We start from the raw sequence: 8,896 nt of genomic DNA, 5'->3' as shown, positions 1-8,896 counted from the left end.
CGGAGCCTGAAGAAAAAGGCAGCCTGTGTAGAGTCCCAGGGTTCCCGGGGCGGAAATGTTTGCTGGGCTTTTAAGAAGAAGGCTATTTAACAATCAAACTTCAGCTGTTAAGTGGTGGCACCCCGCACTGTCACCGCTAACCCTCCAGACCGCCTGCCACACCCCAGCCTTCCCACCACTTTGTGGGCGGTGGTGTTCCACGACCGGAACTGGGGGTGTGGACAGCACCCCTGGGGCGCTAGACGTGTCTGGAGATGGCCAGTTCAGTGGATGCGGTCCTGGGAGGCCGATGAGACGGACTGCCTGTAACCTGCACGTCTCCTGGGTTTTTCTCCCCAGGCAGGCACTGGGGCTTTGAACCCTGCAGTTAAGACTGCAGACCGTAGAGATAGATGATGCGGGTTTGACACACTTACTGCAAGTGTAAACTTAGGTCCTGTCATAGACTCTCTGAGCCTTGGTTGCATCTGCAAAATGGGAACAATAACATAAAGACTAAGTTTTTCATCACTTACTAGGTACTAGGCCCTGATACAGGTACTTTATGTGGATTGTCCTATTTTATTTTATTTTTTTAATTTTTTTTTAACGTTTATTTATTTTTGAGACAGAGAGAGACAGAGCATGAACGGGGGAGGGTCAGAGAGAGAGGGAGACACAGAATCCGAAACAGGCTCCAGGCTCTGAGCTGTCAGCACAGGGCCGGACGCGGGGCTCGAAGTCACGGACCGCGAGATCGTGACCTGAGCCGAAGTCGGACGCTCAACCGACTGAGCCACCCAGGCGCCCCTGGATTGTCCTCTTTTAAACCTTACTACAACCCTATGAGGTAGGTGCTATTTTCAGATGAGGAAACTGAGGACTAGGAAGCGTAAGCAGCTGGCTAAGTTTATACAATCGGTAGCAGAGGTATGAAAACCCAGGAGGTCTCGGTCCAGAGACTGTGCTATTAGCTGTGACCCGGATCACATCTACTTATGAAGGTAGCTGTGAATGCTAAGTGAATTTCTGCATGCAGAGCTCTCAGAACGGTGCCTGATGCGTCGTAAGTGCTCGAGAAGTTCAATCTGAGCTCTTGTGGTGTGAGAAGTGATGTGGACACCCGACTCAAGCTTAAACATTAAGGTAATTTATTATTTCACCAACAGGAAGTCCCGGAGCATTCCTGGCCTCAGGATGGATTGATTCAGTGGTTCGACGGTGGCCTAAGGACCCAGGAGATTTCTGTCTCTGACTCTACACGTTGGATCCGGTCCAAGGTTAGCTACCTTCTTGATGACAAGATGGCTGCCCGCAGCCCCTAGACAAACATGCTTCCTTACTCTTCCGGCAAGAGGAAGAGGCTGTGCCCCTAAACGGGACATCCAAGGGCTTCCCTTCAGTCTGACTGGGCAAGCTGTGTCATGCGGTCATCCCTGGACCAGTAACGGCACTGAAACAATGCCAGGAGCTGGTTAGCTTTGCCTTCTCTGCCTGCATGCTTGGAACTGATATTGGGGCAAGCTTTCCCAGAATAAGGGGGCTGGCCAGAGGAGGGATCTGCTGGGAACTCATAAAGCGGTTGTGGACGCAACTTTAAAGAACTAGTGACCCCTGTCAACTGGAGGGTCTGGGGGGGGATCCCTGGGTTACACAAATCATTTGAATACAATGCGTTCGTCCATTGTGCGGTCGTGCCGGATCCAGAGGAGGAAGAGGTTTATTTGGACTGAGGGTGGAGGTTTATTTGTGGGAGGATCCCTGGAGGCTTCGCCTCTGAATCCTGGAGTCTGAGGAAGATTTCCTCAGGCTGGAAAGCCTGCGAAGAGGGTCAGAGGGTACGGCATGAGCAAAGAGCTATACGCTTCTGGGAAGTTGGGGCTTAAGGGGCAGAGTAGCCTGGGAGGGAGGGAGGGCGTGTGGAGACATGGCCCTCAGAACACGGAACGGGCTCCTATCCACCTCACCTTCTGGCCGAGAGCACCGGAATGATAAAAGCATTGAGTGCATGCCATGGGCAAGCACTACTCGGGCAGGAGAGAGGGGGAGATACAGAAACCTTAAGTGATCTGCCTAAGGTCACAGAGCTGGCCAAGGGCACTCTGACCCCAAAGCCGGGGCTCGTAACACTCCTTGTCCCTCCCTCACCGGGTCCCCATCCCAGCGGCGGGAGGAGAGAATGGCAGACCAAGGCGGGAAGCCAGGTTTTGTCTCTGGTGGGCAGGGAGGTGACCCCCCTCCTGAGGCCTGAGAGACAGGGAAAGGGTGGGGGCCCCGAAGTGTAAGGGGGCTCTAGAGCCGGGAGATCTAGCGTCACAGGCCTAGTTCTCCCAGTCCTCGTTTTCTCGTCTGAAGTAATAAAAATCTGCATGATTCCAAATATCATGCCATTGGGAGGGGGCAGCTGGGAGGGAAGGCGGTGCCTCAAAGGTTACTTGGTTTTCTTATGAAAGCAGAAATCCTGGGGTGATTGAAAACGTGAGCGGTGATTGCCTTTGCGGCTCAGCTTTTGCTCTGCTTTTCTCCTTTTTGTGTTTTTTCTCCCCCCATGTTCTTTACAATGAACATATTTTACTTTTTAATGGACTCCCCGCCGCCACCAAAGAAGAACATTAAGATTCATTATTAAAATTCCTCCCTGGGACGCATCTACATAAACCTGTGCATATATGCATAGAATGTCTTTGGAAGGCAGTCCAGAAAAATGGTCAAGCGCAGGGCTGGGGGGAGGGGAAATGAGAGACCAAGGTGGAGGGAGGGGGGTGCCTCTGGGCTTAGGCTCCATGGGACTGCTTGAATTATTATTTACTTATCTTACCATATGCTTGCATAACCTTTCCAAAAAAAGTGTTTTGTGGGTTTTTTTTTTTTAGATTTTCTTTTTTTTTTTAAGGTAATCTCTACACCCAACATGGGGCTCAAACTTAGAACCGAGATCAAGAGTCACATGCTTTACCAGCTGAGCCAGCCAGGGGCCCTCAGAAAGTTTTGCTTTGTTTCATTTTTAGTCAAGAATATCAACCAGACCCTTGGGGCGCCTGGGTGGCGCAGTCGGTTGAGCGTCCGACTTCAGCCAGGTCACGATCTCGCGGTCCGTGAGTTCGAGCCCCGCGTCGGGCTCTGGGCTGATGGCTCCGAGCCTGGAGCCTGTTTCCGATTCTGTGTCTCCCTCTCTCTCTGCCCCTCCCCCCACTCGGGCTCTGTCTCTCTCTATCTCAAAAATAAACATTCAAGGGGCGCCTGGGTGGCGCAGTCGGATAAGCGTCTGACTTCAGCCAGGTCACGATCTCGCGGTCCGGGAGTTCGAGCCCCGCGTCGGGCTCTGGGCTGATGGCTCGGAGCCTGGAGCCTGTTTCCGATCCTGTGTCTCCCTCTCTCTCTGCCCCTCCCCCGTTCATGCTCTGTCTCTCTCTCTGTCCCAAAAATAAAAATAAAACGTTGAAAAAAAAAAAAAAAGAATATCAACCAGACCCAAGCCCCAGATTTCCATTAGGTCCCACAGTTGCCATCTCAGGGACCCAGCTATGGGCTCCCCCTCTCATTCTCTGTTCTGGTTCTTTTTTTTTTTTTTTTAACATTTATTTATTTATTTTTACAGAGAGAGAGCAGGGGAGGGGCAGAGAGAGAATCCCAAGCAGGCTCTGCACTGTCAGCACAGAGCCCGACGCGGGGCTCGAACCCACAAACCGTGGGGTCATGACCTGAGCCAAAATCCAGAATCAGGCTCTTAACTGACTGAGCAACTGGCCCAGTACCCCTGTTCTGGCTGTTTAGGTGACCCCCTTTTAAAAAAATTTTTTTTTTCAACGTTTATTTATTTTTGGGACAGAGAGAGACAGAGCATGAACGGGGGAGGGGCAGAGAGAGAGGGAGACACAGAATCGGAAACAGGCTCCAGGCTCTGAGCCATCAGCCCAGAGCCCGACGCGGGGCTCGAACTCACGGAGCGCAAGATCATGACCTGGCTGAAGTCGGACGCTTAACCGACTGCGCCACCCAGGCGCCCCTAGGTGACCCCCTTTTGGAGAGACCCCGGGTCCGATGAGGAGTCCCCCGGCCAGGTGGCTGTTTCTATCAAAGTGGGCACCTACCAGCTCAGGGAGCAGAACCGTGGGGGTGCCCCCTGCCCACTCCACTCAACCTGGTGGACCCCCACCAGGACAGGCAGCCTCTTCACCGGCTCCTCACTGCACCTCCACACCAAAGAGAAAGGCCACATTCCTTCGGACGGTAGAAAGTCCTCCCTGACCAGCCCTGCCCTACTGTCCAGACTCATCCTCTCCGCTTCCTCATCTCAGACTAATAGCTGGGAAGCACAACAGCCTTCTCTCTCTCCCCTCGGGCCCACGCACAACCTGAACAGTCCTTCTCCCCAACTGCCCAGCTAATATCTACCCATGATGCAAACCTGAGCTTCGATGGGCCCTCCTCCAAGAAGCCTTCCCTGATCAGTCCTGTCAGGGGCCTCCTCGGGGCTCCCGTAACACACTGGGGTCCCCTAGTTCAGAATCCCAGCTCTGCCCCTTTTGCAATGCCTGTAGCTTTGGGCTAATTACCTAACCTCTCGGAACCTCGGTTTTCTCATGTGTGAAAGAGTGCTAAGCTCAGAGTTGTTGTAAAAGATTATATGACTCAACACGGATAAAATGCTCAAAATAGTGCCTGGTACAGGGTAAGCACTCGATAAGGCTTGGTTCTCATCACGTGATATTCGGAATTGCCTGTTATCTGTCTCCCCCTCTAGACGGTTTTGAGCTTGAACGCCGCAGTTGGGCTATATCACCCTGGTACCCACTCAGGGCCTAGTACACGTTAAAAACTTCTCAAGAGATTCTTGTTAAATAAACGAAATGATCCATTCAAACAAATACACACTTCTTGAGCATTTACAAAGCATGTAAAGTATTTAACGCTCTGTCTTAAACACCGAGCACTTTTTTTTTTTTTTAATACTTATTTATTTTTGAGAGAAAGAGGTCATGAGCAGGAGAGGAACAGAGAGAGAAAGGGGGACACAGAATCCGAAGCAGACTCCAGGCCCTGAACTGTCAGCACACAGCCTGATGTGGGGCTCGAACTCACCGACCGTGAGATCATGACCTGAGCTGAAGTCAGATGCTTAACTGACTGAGCCACCCAGGAGCCCCTAAGCATTTTCTATACTTGACTTCACTTAATCCTTGTGATGAGGGTGTGAGTGAGATACCTGTAGATACCCCATTTCACAGATGGGTAAACTTTCCATCCCCTTAACTTCTTTTACTTTTCCATCACAGAACGTGACCTCCTGACATGTTATGTATCTATTTGTCTCTTCCTAATAGAACCTGACTCCCCACTGGAATGGAAGTTCTGTGAGAGCTTGTGTTCTATTTTTATGGCATTCATGAGGCCTAGAGCAATGTCCAGCACATAGCAGGTGCTCAGTTTATATCTATGTTAAACATCCTTGCGTCTGGGGGGTGCCTGGGTGGCTCAGTCGGTTAAGCATCCGACTTCAACTCAGGTCATGATCTCATAGTCCGTGAGTTCCAGCCCCGTGTCAGGCTCTGTGCTGGCAGCTCAGAGCCTGGAGCCTGCTTTGGATTCTGTGTCTCCCTCTCTCTCTGCCCCTCCCCTGCTCATGCTCTGTCTCTCTCTGTCTCAAAAAGAAGTAAAAAAACATTAAAAAAATTAAAAAAAAAAGGTGGTTTCTCGTTCGGCTGATTCTCAGCCCCACTGGAGACAAAGGGAGGTGGGGTGCTAGGCTTCTGTCATCATGTGGAGGAATCATGTGCAGCCTTTTCTTTCTCCTTACTTTCCACATGGGTCCCAGAGGCTCAGAATCTCTGCCTTTTCACTTTGGAATGACAGGGGGGTGTGCCTGTGCTCCCCATGCTTCTCACCTGGCCCACTTGGGAAGCCCATCCCTTATGGCCAGACTTGGTGGTCCCAGTGGTAATGATCTAAGAGGGCTAGGGGCATCTGGGTGACTCAGTTGGTTAAGCATCTGGTTCTTGGTTTCGGCTCAGGCTGTGATCTCATGGTTCGTGGGTTCAAGCTGTCAGGTTCTGAGCTGACTATGTGGAGCCTGCTTGGAATTCTCTCTCTCTCTCTCTCTCTCTCTCTCTCTCTCTCTCTCTCCTTCTGCCTCTTTCTATCTCTCTCAAAATAAGTAAATAAACTTAAAAAAAAAAAAGAAAAAAGTCTTTAAGAGCACTAGAGTGTTTTCCTGGCTCTTAGCAAAAGAGGAACCAACGAACCCACAAAAAGTCCTTCAAAGAGAGAAGTCATAGAATGTTCTGTTACTCACTCAAAGAGGAGGGGAAGAACTCCCTGGATTTCAATTGGGGATCCAATTTTTCCCCCCTCTGAACTCCTATGATGTTTATTTTAATTTAAAATAATTTCAGGGGCGCCTGGGTGGCTCAGTCCGTTAAGCGTCCGACTTCGGCTCAGGTCACGATCTCACCGTCGTGAGTTCGAGCCCCGCGTCGGGCTCTGTGCTGACCGCTCAGAGCCTGGATCCTGTTTCGGATTCTGTGTCTCCCTCTTTCTCTCTGACCCTCCCCCGTTCATGCTCTGTCTCTCTCTGTCTCAAAAATAAATAAACGTTAAAAAAATAAAAACAAAAAAAAAATAAAATAATTTCAAACTAACAGAAAAGTTGCAAGAATAATACAAAGAGCTCTTAAATACCCTTTACCTAGATTCACTTTTTTTTTTTTTTTTTTTTTACATTTTGCCATGTTTATTCTCTCTCCCTCTGTCTCTCTCTTTTAATGATAGGTAAATAGAGACAGATAGATGGGTAGATATATAGACATATAGATAGATACATATAATTATGGAATACACATTACTGTTTCTGAACCATTTGAGAGCAGATTGCAGACATTGATGCCCCTTTCCCCTTTAACGCATCAGTATGCGATTTTTTTTAGGTTTATTTATTTTGAGAGGGAGAGAGAGAGAGAGAGAGAGAGCACGAATGGGGAAGGAGCAGAGAGAGAGAAAGAATTGCAAGCAGGCTTGGCACTGTCTGCGTGGAGCCTGATGTGGGGCTCGAACCCGCGAACCGCGAGATCATGACCTGAGCCAAAACCAAGACCCAGAGAGTTAACCAACTGAGCCCCCCAGGCGCCCCACTATGTACTTCTAAAGAACAAAAATATCCTCTTACTCAACCACAGTACAGCTATGAAATCCAGAAAATGTAACATTGACATAATACTTTAATCTACTCTCCGTATTCCGATGCTGTCAGTTGACCCAGGAATGTTCTTTACGGTCTTCTTTTCCCTCCAGTACGAGATCTGGCCAAGTTCACGCATTGCATTTAGTTGCCTGACGTGTCTTTCTAATCTCCTTGAGTCAGGAACAGCAAGCCGCCTTGCCTTGCCTTTCACGACGCTGGTATTCGGAAGAATACAGACCAGTTATTTTATAGAATGTTGCTCGATTTGGGTATGTCTGATGTCTCCTTGACTAGATACAGGTTGCGCATTCTCAGCTGGAATATTTGCAAAACTGATACTGTATGCATCACTTCCCCCCCCCCCCCCCCCCACCCCTTCCGCCCATGTCTGTCTGCCTGGAGAGAGTGGTGCGCAATTCGAGCAACAGTTAAGAGGTGGTCTGGTTTTTCTCCACCGTAGAAGTTACAATTTTCCTCCTTGCAAGCAATAAGCAATCTGTAGGGACACTTTAAGGTCATGTAAATATCCTGTTCCTGCTGATTCTTGTAGTGTTTATTTCTGATCAGCAGGATGAGGCGCCCGGCCCCCTTTCACCTTCCTTGTTCTTGTCGCCCTCCCCTGTTGAGGGACTGGGATGGGGCCTATATCAGCATTCTGTGGCATTTGGACATGCCCACTCCTGTGGGAGCCCCGCTGGGTGAATCCAGGGATTCTGGTCCTTGCCCTGGTGGGGTGTATCCAGCAGCTGAAGAGAATGGCAGGGGAAGAAAGGATTCCTTCCAGAATCTCACCTGAAAACTAAGAGGTAAACCAAATGGGAGAAGAAAATAGTATTGGGCTCATCCCTCAGGTCCCTGGCCATGTCTGTGATCAGCTCAGGCAAGGCTGTTGCCCTTCTGTTGGGGACCGTCCCCTGGCTGTCCAGACGTGGACATTACATTAGCTCTGTGTGCCAGCAGGTATCACCAAGCCTCCAGCAAGCGAGGAAGGTGGCCCCCCAGGGTGTGGGATGCAGCTGCGAAAACATCAGCCTGCTGCTTTTCCTTTTCCCCTTTTGCAGGGCTCCTCCGACGAGCACGAGCACGGCTCAGCACTGGGGAAGCGTGAAGGACACGTCTCAGCTTTGAAAAAAATACAGCTGACTGCTTGAATTTCAAATAGTTTAACGCCCCCTCTGCTACCTAGCTGTGATCTAAAGGACTGATTGTTCGGGCCTCAAAGTACCAAATAAATGAACTGTGAATGCCCAAGGATGGACAAGAGACGTCCTTATTCAAGTCCAAATGTATGGCTGGAGAGGACTGTCGACGTTTGCTCTTATATAGCAAGGAAACAGCCGGGGAGTAGGCTACCCAGGCCTGGGATTCTCCCGGGGCAACCGCTTGGCATCCTCGGCACCTTCAGACAGTAGGAAACGAGCTGCTCATCTGACTCAGGGCCACAAAGCTCTGGGTGGAGACCCTCTGTGGTCAGAGCTGTTTGTCTATGTTGAAGGTCACAGCCATATTCTTGAGGCAAAGGGCAGAGGGCAGAGCAGGCGTTTAGGGGAAGACTGCTGAACACAGATGGCTGCGGGTGGTGGGAGAAGGAAGGACGGTGCAGCAAAGCACCATCTACGGTCAGAAGAGCCTTGGGTTCAAATTGATTGATTGATTGATTGATTGATTTGGGCAAGTGATTTAATCTCTCTAAGCCTCAGTTTATCCTCAGCAAAATGGGGAGCACTAATAATACTCAAA

The 8,896-nt window shown here is 49.9% G+C and overlaps 1 long non-coding RNA gene across 1 annotated transcript; it reads left to right on the top strand.

The window, feature by feature from the left end:
• The first annotated feature begins 713 nt into the window (after positions 1–713).
• LOC125173340 (uncharacterized) lies at positions 714–8,307 on the top strand. Its single transcript, XR_007155000.1, has 3 exons — positions 714–829; positions 1,149–1,259; positions 8,218–8,307. It is a non-coding gene; the product is annotated as an uncharacterized LOC125173340 (long non-coding RNA).
• Positions 8,308–8,896: the final 589 nt, after the last annotated feature.

The sequence above is a fragment of the Prionailurus viverrinus genome, chromosome C1 (genome assembly GCF_022837055.1).
Source record: "Prionailurus viverrinus isolate Anna chromosome C1, UM_Priviv_1.0, whole genome shotgun sequence".
Classification (NCBI taxonomy): Eukaryota; Metazoa; Chordata; class Mammalia; order Carnivora; family Felidae; genus Prionailurus; species Prionailurus viverrinus.
The sequence above is the reverse complement of the archived record's forward strand: the minus strand, read 5'-3'. Positions and strand labels throughout refer to the sequence as shown.